We start from the raw sequence: 20,358 nt of genomic DNA, 5'->3' as shown, positions 1-20,358 counted from the left end.
AGCCCACAGAAAGACTAGGCCCATGCTAGACTCAAATACCCCTGGTGAAAATGCCACAAGTACAGCCCCAAAAAACGAAAATCACTGAAAAATCAGCACAATCCCAATCCATCCATGCCCTCCATGATGTTTAAATTCAAGACAACCCACAGAAAGACTAGGCCCATGCAAGACTCACTACCCCTGGGCATAAAGGTTGAAAAGTAGGCAAAATGGTTGCAGGCCTAACAACAAAGCCTGCATTCAAAATGGCCACTTGCCTCTCCCAGCACATGGCCAGTGCCTGTAGCAGCACTCAAAATGGCCACCAGCCACATGGCCTGTCCCTCCCCATGAACACCCCCAAAAATCAAAAAACACTGCAAAATCAGCACAATCCCATTCCATCCATGCCCTCCATGATGTTTAAGTTCAAGACAGCCCACAGAAAGACTAGGCCCATGCTAGACTCAAATACCCCTGGTGAAAAGGCCACAAGTACAGCCCCAAAAAACGAAAATCACTGAAAAATCAGCACAATCCCATTCCATCCATGGCCTCCATGATGTTTAATTTCAAGACAGCCCACAGAAAGACTAGGCCCATGCTAGACTCAAATACCCCTGGTGAAAAGGCCACAAGTACAGCCCCAAAAAACGAAAATCACTGAAAAATCAGCACAATCCCAATCCATCCATGCCCTCCATGATGTTTAAATTCAAGACAACCCACAGAAAGACTAGGCCCATGCAAGACTCACTACCCCTGGGCATAAAGGTTGAAAAGTAGGCAAAATGGTTGCAGGCCTAACAACAAAGCCTGCATTCAAAATGGCCACTTGCCTCTCCCAGCACATGGCCAGTGCCTGTAGCAGCACTCAAAATGGCCACCAGCCACATGGCCTGTCCCTCCCCATGAACACCCCCAAAAATCGAAAAACACTGCAAAATCAGCACAATCCCATTCCATCCATGCCCTCCATGATGTTTAAGTTCAAGACAGCCCACAGAAAGACTAGGCCCATGCTAGACTCAAATACCCCTGGTGAAAAGGCCACAAGTACAGCCCCAAAAAACGAAAATCACTGAAAAATCAGCACAATCCCATTCCATCCATGGCCTCCATGATGTTTAAGTTCAAGACAGCCCACAGAAAGACTAGGCCCATGCTAGACTCAAATACCCCTGGTGAAAAGGCCACAAGTTTAGCCCCAAAAAATGAAAATCACTGAAAAATCAGCACAATCCCAATCCATCCATGCCCTCCATGATGTTTAAATTCAAGACAACCCACAGAAAGACTAGGCTCATGCAAGACTCACTACCCCTGGGCATAAAGGTTGAAAAGTAGGCAAAATGGTTGCAGGCCTAAAAACAAAGCCTGCATTCAAAATGGCCACTTGCCTCTCCCAGCACATGGCCAGTGCCTGTACCAGCACTCAAAATGGCCACCAGCCACATGGCCTGTCCCTCCCCATGAACACCCCCAAAAATCGAAAAACACTGCAAAATCATCACAATCCCATTCCATCCATGCCCTCCATGATGTTTAAGTTCAAGACAGCCCACAGAAAGACTAGGCCCATGCTAGACTCAAATACCCCTGGTGAAAAGGCCACAAGTACAGCCCCAAAAAACGAAAATCACTGAAAAATCAGCACAATCCCATTCCATCCATGGCCTCCATGATGTTTAAGGTCAAGACAGCCCACAGAAAGACTAGGCCCATGCTAGACTCAAATACCCCTGGTGAAAAGGCCACAAGTACAGCCCCAAAAAACGAAAATCACTGAAAAATCAGCACAATCCCAGTCCATCCATGCCCTCCATGATGTTTAAATTCAAGACAACCCACAGAAAGACTAAGCCCATGCAAGACTCACTACCCCTGGGCATAAAGGTTGAAAAGTAGGCAAAATTGTTGCAGGCCTAACAACAAAGCCTGCATTCAAAATGGCCACTTGCCTCTCCCAGCACATGGCCAGTGCCTGTAGCAGCACTCAAAATGGCCACCAGCCACATGGCCTGTCCCTCCCCATGAACACCCCCAAAAATCGAAAAACACTGCAAAATCAGCACAATCCCTTTCCATCCATGCCCTCCATGATGTTTAAGTTCAAGACAGCCCACAGAAAGACTAGGCCCATGCTAGACTCAAATACCCCTGGTGAAAATGCTACAAGTACAGCCCCAAAAAACGAAAATCACTGAAAAATCAGCACAATCCCAATCCATCCATGCCCTCCATGATGTTTAAATTCAAGACAACCCACAGAAAGACTAGGCCCATGCAAGACTCACTACCCCTGGGCATAAAGGTTGAAAAGTAGGCAAAATGGTTGCAGGCCTAACAACAAAGCCTGCATTCAAAATGGCCACTTGCCTCTCCCAGCACATGGCCAGTGCCTGTAGCAGCACTCAAAATTGCCACCAGCCACATGGCCTGTCCCTCCCCATGAACACCCCCAAAAATCAAAAAACACTGCAAAATCAGCACAATCCCATTCCATCCATGCCCTCCATGATGTTTAAGTTCAAGACAGCCCACAGAAAGACTAGGCCCATGCTAGACTCAAATACCCCTGGTGAAAAGGCCACAAGTACAGCCCCAAAAAACGAAAATCACTGAAAAATCAGCACAATCCCATTCCATCCATGGCCTCCATGATGTTTAATTTCAAGACAGCCCACAGAAAGACTAGGCCCATGCTAGACTCAAATACCCCTGGTGAAAAGGCCACAAGTACAGCCCCAAAAAACGAAAATCACTGAAAAATCAGCACAATCCCAATCCATCCATGCCCTCCATGATGTTTAAATTCAAGACAACCCACAGAAAGACTAGGCCCATGCAAGACTCACTACCCCTGGGCATAAAGGTTGAAAAGTAGGCAAAATGGTTGCAGGCCTAACAACAAAGCCTGCATTCAAAATGGCCACTTGCCTCTCCCAGCACATGGCCAGTGCCTGTAGCAGCACTCAAAATGGCCACCAGCCACATGGCCTGTCCCTCCCCATGAACACCCCCAAAAATCGAAAAACACTGCAAAATCAGCACAATCCCATTCCATCCATGCCCTCCATGATGTTTAAGTTCAAGACAGCCCACAGAAAGACTAGGCCCATGCTAGACTCAAATACCCCTGGTGAAAAGGCCACAAGTACAGCCCCAAAAAACGAAAATCACTGAAAAATCAGCACAATCCCATTCCATCCATGGCCTCCATGATGTTTAAGTTCAAGACAGCCCACAGAAAGACTAGGCCCATGCTAGACTCAAATACCCCTGGTGAAAAGGCCACAAGTACAGCCCCAAAAAACGAAAATCACTGAAAAATCAGCACAATCCCAATCCATCCATGCCCTCCATGATGTTTAAATTCAAGACAACCCACAGAAAGACTAGGCCCATGCAAGACTCACTACCCCTGGGCATAAAGGTTGAAAAGTAGGCAAAATGGTTGCAGGCCTAACAACAAAGCCTGCATTCAAAATGGCCACTTGCCTCTCCCAGCACATGGCCAGTGCCTGTAGCAGCACTCAAAATGGCCACCAGCCACATGGCCTGTCCCTCCCCATGAACACCCCCAAAAATCGAAAAACACTGCAAAATCATCACAATCCCATTCCATCCATGCCCTCCATGATGTTTAAGTTCAAGACAGCCCACAGAAAGACTAGGCCCATGCTAGACTCAAATACCCCTGGTGAAAAGGCCACAAGTACAGCCCCAAAAAACGAAAATCACTGAAAAATCAGCACAATCCCATTCCATCCATGGCCTCCATGATGTTTAAGTTCAAGACAGCCCACAGAAAGACTAGGCCCATGCTAGACTCAAATACCCCTGGTGAAAAGGCCACAAGTACAGCCCCAAAAAACGAAAATCACTGAAAAATCAGCACAATCCCAGTCCATCCATGCCCTCCATGATGTTTAAATTCAAGACAACCCACAGAAAGACTAAGCCCATGCAAGACTCACTACCCCTGGGCATAAAGGTTGAAAAGTAGGCAAAATTGTTGCAGGCCTAACAACAAAGCCTGCATTCAAAATGGCCACTTGCCTCTCCCAGCACATGGCCAGTGCCTGTAGCAGCACTCAAAATGGCCACCAGCCACATGGCCTGTCCCTCCCCATGAACACCCCCAAAAATCGAAAAACACTGCAAAATCAGCACAATCCCTTTCCATCCATGCCCTCCATGATGTTTAAGTTCAAGACAGCCCACAGAAAGACTAGGCCCATGCTAGACTCAAATACCTCTGGTGAAAAGGTCACAAGTACAGCCCCAAAAAACGAAAATCACTGAAAAATCAGCACAATCCCATTCCATCCATGGCCTCCATGATGTTTAAGTTCAAGACAGCCCACAGAAAGACTAGGCCCATGCTAGACTCAAATACCCCTGTGAAAGTTGAAGAAATTGATGTACATAGACAGCATTCATTCCCCTTCTTCTCCCACTTCTCTCCCTGTGAGCACCATGAATACCGTAAACTATTGACCGTATCACTCTGCCAGTAAGAGCCCATACCCCTATGCATATGTACAGCCAGTTTAGGCACCATGGCCCTTTTTACCCATTAGGATCCCCGGTTTCCCTCCTGCGCGTATCTTAACCCCCCCCCTCTCCCATGCATAGACCATGAAACCCTCTCCCTCTGCGCGACCCCGCTGTGAAAGGCAACTCTCCCACTTGACTCGCACAAAACCCCCCCCATCCCTTCTTGGAGAAGCATCCTTCGCCTTCGCTGACGTTGCCCTCCCCAGCTGCACCTGACTGCCCCCGCTCTCTCATGTACGGGTCATAAGATCTCTCTCTCTCTCTCTCTGTGTGACCCTGTCCCTGTGTCCACCCTGGCTACCCCTCCCTTCTCCTCACGTGGGCAAGTCATAAACCTTTTTCTCTTGCAAGACCCTGTCCTTGAGAGTCACGGCCGCGCCTGACCAACGCCTCCTCCCCTTCCATGAATGCCCCTCTGTTGACAAGCCTTCCCTCCGCGCTCGACTGTCCACGCGGCATGAATACCACTCCTTTGATAACCCCTTCCCCCGAGTCCGGCTGACCACACATGTCCGAGGCCATCGCCTGAGTCAGGAGATACCATTTACTGCCCTTGTTGTACGCCACTATTGATCCTAGCCACCCCACCCCCTGGGCTATGATCAGGCGTACACATCCTAAACAGTTGACGGAACACTCAGCTGCGTGATTGCCCTCCCCTCTTATCAGCAGGTCAAGGGTCCCCATTGTGAACACATGTGGGGTAGGATCACCACGAGGATTATAGGGATGTCCTTCTCTTGCGTCATACAGTCCTGATTGTGTTATCGAGTGTTCTGTAAGGTATAAAACCAAGAGTCTCAGCTCACTTGTTAGAGCACCTCCCGAAAGACACTGTGTTTCGTGTCCGAAATGACTGGCTCTCCTCATGAGTAATAAACTCTGTTCTTGATTCCTGCTGCCAGCGCCCGTCTCTTTATTTTGGTAATTATTCAACATGGGAACTTAGAGGCGGTTTGCGCCAGCGGCCTGGGCATCGATAGGATTATGGGCTCGTTTTCCACAATTGGCGTCCCAACGCGGGGTCCATCAGTGACATGGGGTTCGATAAGAGAGATCCAGACGAAGAAGTGAACATCTAAATGATCGGAGCATGCCTGCCTTGAGAGGGCCCTCGCCCGGCTGCCGATCGACAGACCTTCACCAATTCTGAACTGACCTCTCTTGAGTGACCTATTGTCCTGACTGGAATCCCACAGGAATGCTACATGGAGTAAGAGAACGATCGGGCGCTGGAGGAGGAAGTCAAAGAACTGTCCGTATGGTCCGGTCCGGGTAAGATTAAGTAGGGCGTTCTTATGCCTGATTGGAAGGGTGGTTCTATCCACCTGATTGATTGATTGATTGTATTGAAAATCGGTATTTGTATGCCGACATTTGTATTGAAAATCGGTATTTGTATGCCGACATTTGTATTGAAAATCGGTATTTGTATGCCGACATTTGTATTGAAAATCGGTATTTGTATGCCGACATTATTGGTATTGGTTCATTTAGCTTTGAAGGCTACTTGACATATTGGTTCTCTTCTGAGAACGAGACATTCTCTGTTTGCAAACAGCGGCGAATAGGAACGTCGTCCCTCTTTGCAGATAGAGAAGGGTAGGTAATGCAGACTTTTGTCCCCGGTATTAATCCGTCATGCCTACTTTTCTCCCCACTGAATTGTTTGAAGTCGATTAATAATCGATTGTTGTTCTTTGAGATCTTCCCTGTCTACAAACTGAGACGAGTAGAAATATTCTGTCTTCCTTTTTGGATGGCGAAGGGCAGGTAATGCAGACATTTGTCCCCATTGTAATCCGTCATGCCTGTTTTTCTCCCCACTGATTGGTTGGTTGCCTGGACATTGTTGTTCCAGGAATTGTTTCGTTTGAGGTATTTTCTGCCTGCAAACAACGTGGAATAGAAATATTCTATCTAGTCTTTGCAAGTAGTAAAGGGTAGGTTATGCCCCTTTGTGAATTCGTCAGTCCTACCCACTCCCCACTGTTTGGGGGGTAGCTCGCATGGTCCGCCCAGGAGACTACCCTTATGGAGGACATATGCTCCCCGCTCATGGGCCATTTAGTGGAAGTAGACCATCTGGTCCGTCCAGGAGGCTACCCTAGTAAATGGAAGTACATCGCTCGGTCTGTCCAGGATGATACCCTAATGAAGGACTATATGTTCCCCTTTTGATCGATAATCTCGTTCCACCCCGGACCATTTATTGGAGGGAACTCGTCTGGTCCGTCCAGAGGTACCCCCTAGTGAAAAGGACACATAAAAATATGAAGTGATCACCGTTCCCTACTAACCGAAAGCTTTAGCTCGAAACACGCTAAGGAAGAGAAAGAAAAATAATAAAAAGAAATCAGGCTAAGTCAGTGACCCCCTGATGAGCTTTTGACTTCACTAAAAATAAGAAACATTAGAAATAGTTCGTAATAAGAAATGTAAAATGGTGAAAAGTTTGACAACAAAAATAGCCACAAGGTAGCTAGGCTTCACTGCCTATTCCTGCTCCCAACATGTCTGCCTCATTGCCCGCCACGCCCAAAATAACGATCACGTGAAATAGAAACAATTCAATAGGTACCTACCCCCATTCCGGAAGCTCCCGAAGTGCAACAGGTCCGCGGTTACGCCCATCCGGAAGGCGAGGCCTCGAGGCACGAGGGGCCCGCCTGGCCACGGTCAGGAGGAGATGATGTTGGGCAGGCGGTCCAAAGAATGGCAGAGTCCTCTCCTTCTCTCCTGCTGCCCTGCGGGCCACGTGGGGGGGGGGGCTGTCTTGCCTCAGCCACCGACCACCCCCCCCCTTCTGTCTCTCGCCTGGTCCGACCCACGAAGAAGGCCGAAGCCAAAAGCGAGAATGGCGGCGCTTGCAAGTAGTCCCGCCACATGTCAAATTCCTGGATAGTTACAGGTAGTGCCGCCACATGTCGACGCCTGGACAGTTCCAGGTAGTCCCGCCACATGTCAAGAAAAAAGGGGGGGATGTCTTGCCGCAGCCACCGACCCCCCCCCCCATCTTCAATGGCTGGCACGGCCAATATCGAAGCGACGGAGCCGAGGAACGGCGCGGGGTCGCTGGAAGGGGGAGGTGACGCGAACGAGCCTCCCCCACCTCCCTCCAGGTGGAGGCTTCCAGCGACACCCCAATGCTCTTACTTAAAGAGGGTCAACATCAAAAACCGGTCTTCTGCCCCGGACGGGCACACGCCCCATGTCTGTTCTTCTCCTCAACCTTGAAGATTCTATAAGAGCCGGGGGGCACCCCGATCCCTCCGCATGGGCGCCCCCGTCCCCCTCACTGGGAACAGCGACATCGACGCACTCCTGCCAGCGCCAGCTTCAGTTTGGAAATGGCTAAGGTGCAGCCATGGCACAGACTTGTTCAGTTCCGGAGGAACACCAGAATGACCCGGTAGGAAAATTGTTGCCGCCCTCCCCACTCTTTTTGACTATCGTTAGACTGTTTCCACATGATTCAAAACTTTTTTGAACTTCCAACGAAAGGCCCCGGTCCAACCACGAATCATTGGAGACATTCTGACTGTGCTGGAACTTGCCTGACCCCACCCAAAAATGGCGCCGACACAAAATGAAACGTTTTGAATAAACTTTGTTGCACCCTGATTGCGCAGCCTTTTGTCCCGAGATATATACGCAGTTTTTGGATAATGAAAGTAGATATGAAGGTTATTGAGTATGTGCTTGGACGATGAACTGACTTAGGGTGGGTACTGATTATAAGTTGGAAAATGAGTTGGTGCAATTTAGGTAACGAATGAACTTGGATAATGAATTTATGAATTTATTAAAGATGAATTACTGACATGCATCATGCTTGCTCTGTAGGGAAGTTTAATGCGATTTTATTGCACTGCTGCACTTTATGCAATAAACTGCCACCAATTTTGTTCTTCTTATGTACAGTTTCAATCTGCTTTGTAGCCGGTCCACCGAGTTGCAGGCCTGTATTTGTACATCAGCACTTTTTATTAAAAGTATTTTGGAAAAGAAAGCATGGTTGTAGCAGTTGCATTAATGAGTTTTGGATGCCTTACTACTGTAAGCGAAGAATAAGTATGATGAAGGATGTAGATCAGAAGGGATCAGATATTTAGCAGCTACATTATGTGTCACAAGCAGCCGGAAAGGTGTTTCAGACACCCTTAAAATGACACCACAGAAATGCCATCTGACCGCCACCCTTGCACCCGATAAAAAGAGGGTTACGACCAAGTAGCTCATGTAGATACGCAGATCGTCAATGATTATCTATCTGACACCACTGGTCCCTCTGGGCTTAAACGCCGAGATGGCAAGGGAATGCAGTACGAGGAGATAGGGCGAGTATGTGGTAGGTAAAAACATTTTCGGATTACTGCATGATGATGTGCTTTGAATGCTGCCCCCCCACCCCTTCTTTCCCTCCCTTCTGCAGGTCACGTCAGAACGTCGACTGAAGTATGGAAGAGCGACGGTCGGACCACCGACGAAAAAGGGAAAAAGGGAATATGTGTTTAGTCGTTATAACAATAAGTTTTTAAAAGACGTAGGCTTAACATGACTGTTCCTCCTTAGAACATAGCGACTGAGAGGATGGACTGACATAGGAACTGGACAGGTACTGAATGACGGAAAATTGACTAGAAATGACGTGCTAAATAATGTAACTGGACGTTTGACTAGGTAGGGAAAGGACAAAGAAAATGATACGGGTAAGGGTTGCCACGGCACCACCCGTCTAGGAAGTTAGAAATGCTGCTGATGTTCAAAATGCACTACCCCCTTTTTCACACTTTTATAGATATAGCCAAGCTGTCCGACTGTTCTCCCGATCAATGCTTGCCGTTGCCTCAGCCTGGAGAACTTCCCGCCAAAGGAGGGAACAGAAAAATGGCTTAAAATCCAACCGTGGGTAACTAGCACGACCAGGTTAATTTCTGATCGACCAACCGAGGTGTGAGTATTGGCAAGTGGGAACGCTCGCAGACATGACAAGCGAGAGGAAAAGGGGGGAAGGGTAGAAAGAGCTAAGCACGTAGATAAATAGGATAGTAAAGATACGTAGGATATATTACGAACTTTGTTGGCCACCTGTTGTTTCCTGTCTTGTCGTGAAATGTCTTATATATGTGTAATACATGTGCTGTCTTCCCTGTCTGAGTTTGTGTGTGTGTAATGTATGAATTTATGTCTTCCCTCTGTCTGTATCTGCATGTCACCTGACCTTTGCTGTTCCGTGTTGTGAGCGCACTAAATGACCTATTTTTGTACACGACTCTCTCTCTCTCTCTCTCTCTCTCTCTCTCTCTCTCCCTCTCTCTCTCTCCACCCCCTTATCTCTCTCCCTACATGTCATACGTGTACAGAATGGCTCGTTTAGATTGCGGACGACTCTCACTCTCTATGAGAGTCTCCCTATTCTTTCCTCCCTCTTTTTGGTAAAATTGTGCCCCACCGGCACCAGTCTGATTTGATACATATTGAACGAAAAGGCGTTCAGCGAAATTGACCGAAACTAAAATGATTGAATCTCGCCATATTACTACCTCTCCTTTCTGTAAAATGAACGAACTTAAATTGGCTGAGAAGGAAAGGACAGGTAAGACGACTAAAGTCCCCCAAATCTGGCCATTTATAGGGGAGCTGTATGTCAATGGCACCTTATGTCTGTTCTTCAGAGACGAACGCCAACGTCTAGATTGACCTCCAATGCCCAGATTGCCCCATCCCCTTTTGCACCCAAGCGCGAGCGCCCGAAGCATCCCCGCCCCAATTTTTGATAGAACCCGGTTGCTGTCTCGGAGATAAGCACGATGACCATGAGTAACTGTTGACCCTCGAGAAAATCTTGTTTTGCCTGACTCTCGATAATGACACCCCCGCCCTGTTTGAAAAGGTTAGCCAGTCCTGGAGGGAAATGCTCCGTAATGTTGAATATGATGTAATGCACAATTGATGGGAATATTATTTATCCTCACTTGAGCTATAAATAGGATGATGATTAAACCTGCTATAAACTCAGTAGGAATGCTGACACATGCACTGCTTGGTAATAGGACCTCTGACTGTGACCAATGAGCGTATCTCCCAAATGCGTAGACTTGAGGGAGGAGTTCACGTGCGTAGATATCTTCTTTTGTCATTTCACTGAAACCTTGTCTTGTACCTATTCAAAGATTCACGATCACCGAAGGAGATGGGTCAGATGTGACGTACAGCCTGACTGCGGATCTTGGGACACGTGTGACCTCGACCAAAGGTGGAGCCGCAGAGCAACAGGATACGGGACGAGACCGCAATTTCAACGTGGAAAATGAAAAATGATGGGCCGCCTTAAAGCCCTCCGTCTGCTAACCCACGTGTGCCTGGAGTCTCCGTCCCCCTTCTTTGGGCCCGATTGATCGGCCTGCCTGCTTGTTATCCTTTGCTCCCTTGGTCCCTTTTGTGTGTCCCAGGAACTCTGACCCAACTCCGCCCTCTTACCTATCGACTATTTGAACAACACTCACCCTCTTTCCCACGTGACTTTTTGCCAAGGGAAAGAACTGCATTCCGCTGGGAATAGGGTGTTGCCATAGGACTATGGGTGCCGAGCATAAGGCGCCACCAACCGGATTGTTTAGGGAACAGGACTGTGGTCTAACAGCAGAGGACTGACCACACCCTGCAACGCGTAAGGATAGGACTGAGCTGGACCTATAGCTCCACCGCCGGTGCTCAACAGCGCCAACGACAGTACACGGACTAGAGCCTACCAGTGATGGCTCAATGATACAAAGACACTGTGGCGAAGAAATATTGTGTATTGAACTGAATTCCGCTCTCAACTACCTGGTCAAAGCTGTTCATTGGTCACATTTTTTTAAGTCAGAAAGATTTTTGCTATGTAGTGCGTTTAAATTGTTAGGAACTCAATGAAATGTAATTTTCTATGTACTGCATTCTGCCCATCACCTTAACTGTCTATGATTGTACGCCAAATGTTAGTATCGACAAAACGCTAATTCATCAACGATGCCTGTCTGCCTGTAAACCCATCAATTGCAAATATGACTGCTGCTATGTAAAAAGGGGCGACTGTGAAAGTTGAAGAAATTGATGTACATAGACAGCATTCATTCCCCTTCTTCTCCCACTTCTCTCCCTGTGAGCACCATGAATACCGTAAACTATTGACCGTATCACTCTGCCAGTAAGAGCCCATACCCCTATGCATATGTACAGCCAGTTTAGGCACCATGGCCCTTTTTACCCATTAGGATCCCCGGTTTCCCTCCTGCGCGTATCTTAACCCCCCCCCCTCTCCCATGCATAGACCATGAAACCCTCTCCCTCTGCGCGACCCCGCTGTGAAAGGCAACTCTCCCACTTGACTCGCACAAAACCCCCCCCATCCCTTCTTGGAGAAGCATCCTTCGCCTTCGCTGACGTTGCCCTCCCCAGCTGCACCTGACTGCCCCCGCTCTCTCATGTACGGGTCATAAGATCTCTCTCTCTCTCTCTGTGTGACCCTGTCCCTGTGTCCACCCTGGCTACCCCTCCCTTCTCCTCACGTGGGCAAGTCATAAACCTTTTTCTCTTGCAAGACCCTGTCCTTGAGAGTCACGGCCGCGCCTGACCAACGCCTCCTCCCCTTCCATGAATGCCCCTCTGTTGACAAGCCTTCCCTCCGCGCTCGACTGTCCACGCGGCATGAATACCACTCCTTTGATAACCCCTTCCCCCGAGTCCGGCTGACCACACATGTCCGAGGCCATCGCCTGAGTCAGGAGATACCATTTACTGCCCTTGTTGTACGCCACTATTGATCCTAGCCACCCCACCCCCTGGGCTATGATCAGGCGTACACATCCTAAACAGTTGACGGAACACTCAGCTGCGTGATTGCCCTCCCCTCTTATCAGCAGGTCAAGGGTCCCCATTGTGAACACATGTGGGGTAGGATCACCACGAGGATTATAGGGATGTCCTTCTCTTGCGTCATACAGTCCTGATTGTGTTATCGAGTGTTCTGTAAGGTATAAAACCAAGAGTCTCAGCTCACTTGTTAGAGCACCTCCCGAAAGACACTGTGTTTTGTGTCCGAAATGACTGGCTCTCCTCATGAGTAATAAACTCTGTTCTTGATTCCTGCTTCCAGCGCCCGTCTCTTTATTTTGGTAATTATTCAACATGGGAACTTAGAGGCGGTTTGCGCCAGCGGCCTGGGCATCGATAGGATTATGGGCTCGTTTTCCACACCCCTGGTGAAAAGGCCACAAGTTTAGCCCCAAAAAACGAAAATCACTGAAAAATCAGCACAATCCCAATCCATCCATGCCCTCCATGATGTTTAAATTCAAGACAACCCACAGAAAGACTAGGCCCATGCAAGACTCACTACCCCTGGGCATAAAGGTTGAAAAGTAGGCAAAATGGTTGCAGGCCTAACAACAAAGCCTGCATTCAAAATGGCCACTTGCCTCTCCCAGTACATGGCCAGTGCCTGTAGCAGCACTCAAAATGGCCACCAGCCACATGGCCTGTCCCTCCCCATGAACACCCCCAAAAATCGAAAAACACTGCAAAATCAGCACAATCCCATTCCATCCATGCCCTCCATGATGTTTAAGTTCAAGACAGCCCACAGAAAGAGTAGGCCCATGCTAGACTCAAATACCCCTGGTGAAAAGGCCACAAGTACAGCCCCAAAAAACGAAAATCACTGAAAAATCAGCACAATCCCATTCCATCCATGGCCTCCATGATGTTTAAGTTCAAGACAGCCCACAGAAAGACTAGGCCCATGCTAGACTCAAATACCCCTGGTGAAAAGGCCACAAGTACAGCCCCAAAAAACGAAAATCACTGAAAAATCAGCACAATCCCAATCCATCCATGCCCTCCATGATGTTTAAATTCAAGACAACCCACAGAAAGACTAGGCCCATGCAAGACTCACTACCCCTGGGCATAAAGGTTGAAAAGTAGGCAAAATGGTTGCAGGCCTAACAACAAAGCCTGCATTCAAAATGGCCACTTGCCTCTCCCAGCACATGGCCAGTGCCTGTAGCAGCACTCAAAATGGCCACCAGCCACATGGCCTGTCCCTCCCCATGAACACCCCCAAAAATCGAAAAACACTGCAAAATCAGCACAATCCCATTCCATCCATGCCCTCCATGATGTTTAAGTTCAAGACAGCCCACAGAAAGACTAGGCCCATGCTAGACTCAAATACCCCTGGTGAAAAGGCCACAAGTACAGCCCCAAAAAACAAAAATCACTGAAAAATCAGCACAATCCCATTCCATCCATGGCCTCCATGATGTTTAAGTTCAAGACAGCCCACAGAAAGACTAGGCCCATGCTAGACTCAAAAACCCCTGGTGAAAAGGCCACAAGTACAGCCCCAAAAAACGAAAATCACTGAAAAATCAGCACAATCCCAATCCATCCATGCCCTCCATGATGTTTAAATTCAAGACAACCCACAGAAAGACTAGGCCCATGCAAGACTCACTACCCCTGGGCATAAAGGTTGAAAAGTAGGCAAAATGGTTGCAGGCCTAACAACAAAGCCTGCATTCAAAATGGCCACTTGCCTCTCCCAGCACATGGCCAGTGCCTGTAGCAGCACTCAAAATGGCCACCAGCCACATGGCCTGTCCCTCCCCATGAACACCCCCAAAAATCGAAAAACACTGCAAAATCAGCACAATCCCATTCCATCCATGCCCTCCATGATGTTTAAGTTCAAGACAGCCCACAGAAAGACTAGGCCCATGCTAGACTCAAATACCCCTGGTGAAAAGGCCACAAGTACAGCCCCAAAAAACGAAAATCACTGAAAAATCAGCACAATCCCATTCCATCCATGGCCTCCATGATGTTTAAGTTCAAGACAGCCCACAGAAAGACTAGGCCCATGCTAGACTCAAATACCCCTGGTGAAAAGGCCACAAGTACAGCCCCAAAAAACGAAAATCACTGAAAAATCAGCACAATCCCAATCCATCCATGCCCTCCATGATGTTTAAATTCAAGACAACCCACAGAAAGACTAGGCCCATGCAAGACTCACTACCCCTGGGCATAAAGGTTGAAAAGTAGGCAAAATGGTTGCAGGCCTAACAACAAAGCCTGCATTCAAAATGGCCACTTGCCTCTCCCAGCACATGGCCAGTGCCTGTAGCAGCACTCAAAATGGCCACCAGCCACATGGCCTGTCCCTCCCCATGAACACCCCCAAAAATCGAAAAACACTGCAAAATCAGCACAATCCCATTCCATCCATGCCCTCCATGATGTTTAAGTTCAAGACAGCCCACAGAAAGACTAGGCCCATGCTAGACTCAAATACCCCTGGTGAAAAGGCTACAAGTACAGCCCCAAAAAACGAAAATCACTGAAAAATCAGCACAATCCTATTGCATCCATGGCCTCCATGATGTTTAAGTTCAAGACAGCCCACAGAAAGACTAGGCCCATGCTAGACTCAAATACCCCTGGTGAAAAGGCCACAAGTACAGCCCCAAAAAACGAAAATCACTGAAAAATCAGCACAATCCCATTCCATCCATGGCCTCCATGATGTTTAAGTTCAAGACAGCCCACAGAAAGACTAGGCCCATGCTAGACTCAAATACCCCTGGTGAAAAGGCCACAAGTACAGCCCCAAAAAACGAAAATCACTGAAAAATCAGCACAATCCCAATCCATCCATGCCCTCCATGATGTTTAAATTCAAGACAACCCACAGAAAGACTAGGCCCATGCAAGACTCACTACCCCTGGGCATAAAGGTTGAAAAGTAGGCAAAATGGTTGCAGGCCTAACAACAAAGCCTACATTCAAAATGGCCACTTGCCTCTCCCAGCACATGGCCAGTGCCTGTAGCAGCACTCAAAATGGCCACCAGCCACATGGCCTGTCCCTCCCCATGAACACCCCCAAAAATTGAAAAACACTGCAAAATCAGCACAATCCCATTCCATCCATGCCCTCCATGATGTTTAAGTTCAAGACAGCCCACAGAAAGACTAGGCCCATGCTAGACTCAAATACCCCTGGTGAAAAGGCCACAAGTACAGCCCCAAAAAACGAAAATCACTGAAAAATCAGCACAATCCCATTCCATCCATGGCCTCCATGATGTTTAAGTTCAAGACAGCCCACAGAAAGACTAGACCCATGCTAGACTCAAATACCCCTGGTGAAAAGGCCACAAGTACAGCCCCAAAAAACGAAAATCACTGAAAAATCAGCACAATCCCAATCCATCCATGCCCTCCATGATGTTTAAATTCAAGACAACCCACAGAAAGACTAGGCCCATGCAAGACTCACTACCCCTGGGCATAAAGGTTGAAAAGTAGGCAAAATGGTTGCAGGCCTAACAACAAAGCCTGCATTCAAAATGGCCACTTGCCTCTCCCAGCACATGGCCAGTGCCTGTAGCAGCACTCAAAATGGCCACCAGCCACATGGCCTGTCCCTCCCCATGAACACCCCCAAAAATCGAAAAACACTGCAAAATCAGCACAATCCCATTCCATCCATGCTCTCCATGATGTTTAAGTTCAAGACAGCCCACAGAAAGACTAGGCCCATGCTAGACTCAAATACCCCTGGTGAAAAGGCCACAAGTACAGCCCCAAAAAACGAAAATCACTGAAAAATCAGCACAATCCCATTCCATCCATGGCCTCCATGATGTTTAAGTTCAAGACAGCCCACAGAAAGACTAGGCCCATGCTAGACTCAAATACCCCTGGTGAAAAGGCCACAAGTACAGCCCCAAAAAACGAAAATCACTGAAAAATCAGCACAATCCCAGTCCATCCATGCCCTCCATGATGTTTAAATTCAAGACAACCCACAGAAAGACTAAGCCCATGCAAGACTCACTACCCCTGGGCATAAAGGTTGAAAAGTAGGCAAAATTGTTGCAGGCCTAACAACAAAGCCTGCATTCAAAATGGCCACTTGCCTCTCCCAGCACATGGCCAGTGCCTGTAGCAGCACTCAAAATGGCCACCAGCCACATGGCCTGTCCCTCCCCATGAACACCCCCAAAAATCGAAAAACACTGCAAAATCAGCACAATCCCATTCCATCCATGCCCTCCATGATGTTTAAGTTCAAGACAGCCCACAGAAAGACTAGGCCCATGCTAGACTCAAATACCCCTGGTGAAAAGGCCACAAGTACAGCCCCAAAAAACGAAAATCACTGAAAAATCAGCACAATCCCATTCCATCCATGGCCTCCATGATGTTTAAGTTCAAGACAGCCCACAGAAAGACTAGGCCCATGCTAGACTCAAATACCCCTGGTGAAAAGGCCACAAGTACAGCCCCAAAAAACGGAAATCACTGAAAAATCAGCACAATCCCAATCCACCCTTGCCCTCCATGATGTTTAAATTCAAGACAACCCACAGAAAGACTAGGCCCATGCAAGACTCACTACCCCTGGGCATAAAGGTTGAAAAGTAGGCAAAATGGTTGCAGGCCTAACAACAAAGCCTGCATTCAAAATGGCCACTTGCCTCTCCCAGCACATGGCCAGTGCCTGTAGCAGCACTCAAAATGGCCACCAGCCACATGGCCTGTCCCTCCCCATGAACACCCCCAAAAATCGAAAAACACTGCAAAATCAGCACAATCCCATTCCATCCATGCCCTCCATGATGTTTAAGTTCAAGACAGCCCACAGAAAGACTAGGCCCATGCTAGACTCAAATACCCCTGGTGAAAAGGCCACAAGTACAGCCCCAAAAAACGAAAATCACTGAAAAATCAGCACAATCCCATTCCATCCATGGCCTCCATGATGTTTAAGTTCAAGACAGCCCACAGAAAGACTAGGCCCATGCTAGACTCAAATACCCCTGGTGAAAAGGCCACAAGTACAGCCCCAAAAAACGAAAATCACTGAAAAATCAGCACAATCCCAGTCCATCCATGCCCTCCATGATGTTTAAATTCAAGACAACCCACAGAAAGACTAAGCCCATGCAAGACTCACTACCCCTGGGCATAAAGGTTGAAAAGTAGGCAAAATTGTTGCAGGCCTAACAACAAAGCCTGCATTCAAAATGGCCACTTGCCTCTCCCAGCACATGGCCAGTGCCTGTAGCAGCACTCAAAATGGCCACCAGCCACATGGCCTGTCCCTCCCCATGAACACCTCCAAAAATCGAAAAACACTGCAAAATCAGCACAATCCCTTTCCATCCATGCCCTCCATGATGTTTAAGTTCAAGACAGCCCACAGAAAGACTAGGCCCATGCTAGACTCAAATACCCCTGGTGAAAAGGCCACAAGTACAGCCCCAAAAAACGAAAATCACTGAAAAATCAGCACAATCCCAATCCACCCTTGCCCTCCATGATGTTTAAATTCAAGACAACCCACAGAAAGACTAGGCCCATGCAAGACTCACTACCCCTGGGCTAAGCATGGGCGAATTTTGCGGATCTCGCGTTCGCGAATTTTGCGGATTTGCGAACTCGCAATCCGCAAAATCCGCGAATTCCCGCGAATTTGCGGATTTTTTTTTTTTGTGTTCGCCCGTGTTTCTGCCAGTTCGCGAGGGTTTTTACAATTTCGCAATTTGCGAACTTACCTGTCGGGTCGCAAGTTTTGCGAACTTGTTGTTTCTACGTGTCCAGCCTGTTTGGGACACTCTTCTTCATCACTGCCACTCTCTGTCACCACTGCCACTCTCTGACTACTCATGCCACCCTCTGGCCCACCCATGCCACCCTCTGTTTCATCACCACACCCTCTGGTTGTCCAGTGTACATTATTTTCGGCAAAGCAAAGCACACCTTCCCTGCCTCAAGTGACCTGAATTAATTTGGGGCTGATTAATGTGTCACAGAATATTTTTTTAGCTGGCACCTGCTTCCTTAGTGCGCCCTGATTAGTGATCTTTTGCACTTGCTAAGTGCTTTCATTGTTGCAAAATTAGTTACAACACCTGCCCTGCCCCAACTGACAATAATGAATTAGGGGCTGATTAATGGATTTTAACTTCCAGCCTGGCTCCTGCTTGTCTCCCTTAGCTGTAATTCAGGACCTTTGTGGCATATGTGTAACTATTCTGAGGTTCAGAGCAGGGTCACATAATAGTTGCAACTGGCAACTGAACTCTGGAGGGGCCCCTCAGGAAGCACTACAGGAAATGGCTACTAATGATGAGCCTGAACTTTTGAACCTGGCAAGTAGTTTCAGTTTTGCTAAGATCGTATTTCTGCAATTTAGCACTTATTCGCGGGGCGCGAAATTGTACTGGGAAGCCGCGAACTCACGCGAACAGTGCGAGCAGTGCGAGCAAAATCCGCTGCTCGCGGATTTGCGGATTTTGCGGGAGATTCGCGAATCTCGCGGATTGCGGATTTCCCGAAAATCCGCAAAATCCGCGAGCGGAACGGATTTTCCGCCCATACCTACCCTGGGCATAAAGGTTGAAAAGTAGGCAAAATGGTTGCAGGCCTAACAACAAAGCCTGCATTCAAAATGGCCACTTGCCTCTCCCAGCACATGGTCAGTGCCTGTAGCTGCACTCAAAATGGCCACCAGCCACATGGCCTGTCCCTCCCCATGAACACCCCCAAAAATCGAAAAACACTGCAAAATCAGCACAATCCCATTCCATCCATGCCCTCCATGATGTTTAAGTTCAAGACAGCCCACAGAAAGACTACGCCCATGCTAGACTCAAATACCCCTGGTGAAAAGGCCACAAGTACAGCCCCAAAAAACGAAAATCACTGAAAAATCAGCACAATCCCATTCCATCCATGCCCTCCATGATGTTTAAGTTCAAGACAGCCCACAGAAAGACTAGGCCCATGCTAGACTCAAATACCCCTGGTGAAAAGGCCACAAGTACAGCCCCAAAAAACGAAAATCACTGAAAAATCAGCACAATCCCAATCCATCCATGCCCTCCATGATGTTTAAGTTCAAGACAACCCACAGAAAGACTCAGTCCACCCACCACTGAGTACCCCTGGGCAAAAGGCCCCAAAACAGCCCAAACATCGAAAATTCCAAAATTTTAGTTGCAGCAACTGTAATGCCCCAAACAAACTTACTTGTAAAATTTCTAATCCAACAGTGATCCAAAGAAAGTCAAAAAGGCCTCAAATCCAAATATCCAGCAGCATCCACAAAAAGTAATCCTTCCAGCTCCAGATCCAAATGAAAAGTGACCAGGAGATGGACAAAGCACTGGGAGGAGCCTGCTGGACAGGAACAGGAAGTTGAAGACTGTGGGGCACTTCCTTCCTCCCACCCCCCTCCCCCCCTCCCCAAAATGGACTCCTCGCTAAAAAAGTGCAGGCAAATGTCAACCTAAGGAGTTATTCAGATAAAAATCATCATTTCAAGAAGGTTTATGCTGCTTGCTGGTGGATTTCTTGTGCAGAATTGCAAATTTCATATTTTCGCTTGTGCGAGATTGATGCTGCTCGCCGCATCTCAAATCTCGCAATTGCGAAGTACCGCGAGACGTGATCTCGCCGTACTCGCGTTGACAAACTCTCGCTGTGCAAGTTGGCAAGCCGCGATGACGTAATCGCGCTCGCCAAATTCCCGCGGGATCACACAGCAAGATCCAAAATGGCGCAGCACTCGCAAAATATCGAGAAAAACAACTCGGCAAACGATAATAAACGCCGCGCTCCGCAAAAATTGTATCACCAACGACGCGAGCCGCAAAAAAATCCGCTGCGTGCGAATTTGCGGATTTTGCGGGAAATTCGCAAATCTCGCGGATTGCGAATTTCCCAAAAATCCGCAAAATCCGCGAGCGTAACG

At 48.0% G+C, this 20,358-nt stretch overlaps 1 long non-coding RNA gene across 1 annotated transcript; it reads right to left on the bottom strand.

The window, feature by feature from the left end:
• Positions 1-510: 510 nt before the first annotated feature.
• LOC147668820 (uncharacterized) lies at positions 511-3,292 on the bottom strand. The gene is made up of 3 exons (XR_015303798.1): positions 3,023-3,292; positions 2,187-2,746; positions 511-1,206 (listed from the first exon to the last, which is right to left on the bottom strand). It is a non-coding gene; the product is annotated as an uncharacterized LOC147668820 (long non-coding RNA).
• Between the last annotated feature and the right edge of the window lie 17,066 nt (positions 3,293-20,358).

Source organism: Lissotriton vulgaris, unplaced genomic scaffold, assembly GCF_964263255.1.
Source record: "Lissotriton vulgaris unplaced genomic scaffold, aLisVul1.2 SCAFFOLD_10128, whole genome shotgun sequence".
Classification (NCBI taxonomy): domain Eukaryota; kingdom Metazoa; phylum Chordata; class Amphibia; order Caudata; family Salamandridae; genus Lissotriton; species Lissotriton vulgaris.
Note: the sequence above shows the minus strand (reverse complement) of the source record. Positions and strands in the feature narration are given on the sequence as shown.